Raw genomic sequence first — 308 nt, forward strand, 5'->3', positions numbered from 1 at the left:
GAGAAATAAGCAATTTGAACTAGTGACACGGACCGTGTCCATAGTGTCATTGTGTCGCCTGACAATGACGTCATAACCCCTCGATTTCCGGTTTTGTTTTGTAGAAAACATGAAAACAGATGGAAACACCAAAGACGCTTTAATATGTTGTGCGTTTCATTATTAGACCGGTGACGACCGCAAAGAGTAGCATAATAACAGAACTTTCAAATGTATCTAGTATGATAAAACAGTGCTGCTTTTTTCCCCACATACTCACTACCGGAAGCTGTCGACTGTGGCATAATAAAAGCTCAGCTGCTTTCGAG

This window comes from Sinocyclocheilus rhinocerous, unplaced genomic scaffold (assembly GCF_001515625.1).
Source record: "Sinocyclocheilus rhinocerous isolate Xijiao unplaced genomic scaffold, SAMN03320098_v1.1 scaffold4913, whole genome shotgun sequence".
Taxonomy (NCBI): Eukaryota; Metazoa; Chordata; class Actinopteri; order Cypriniformes; family Cyprinidae; genus Sinocyclocheilus; species Sinocyclocheilus rhinocerous.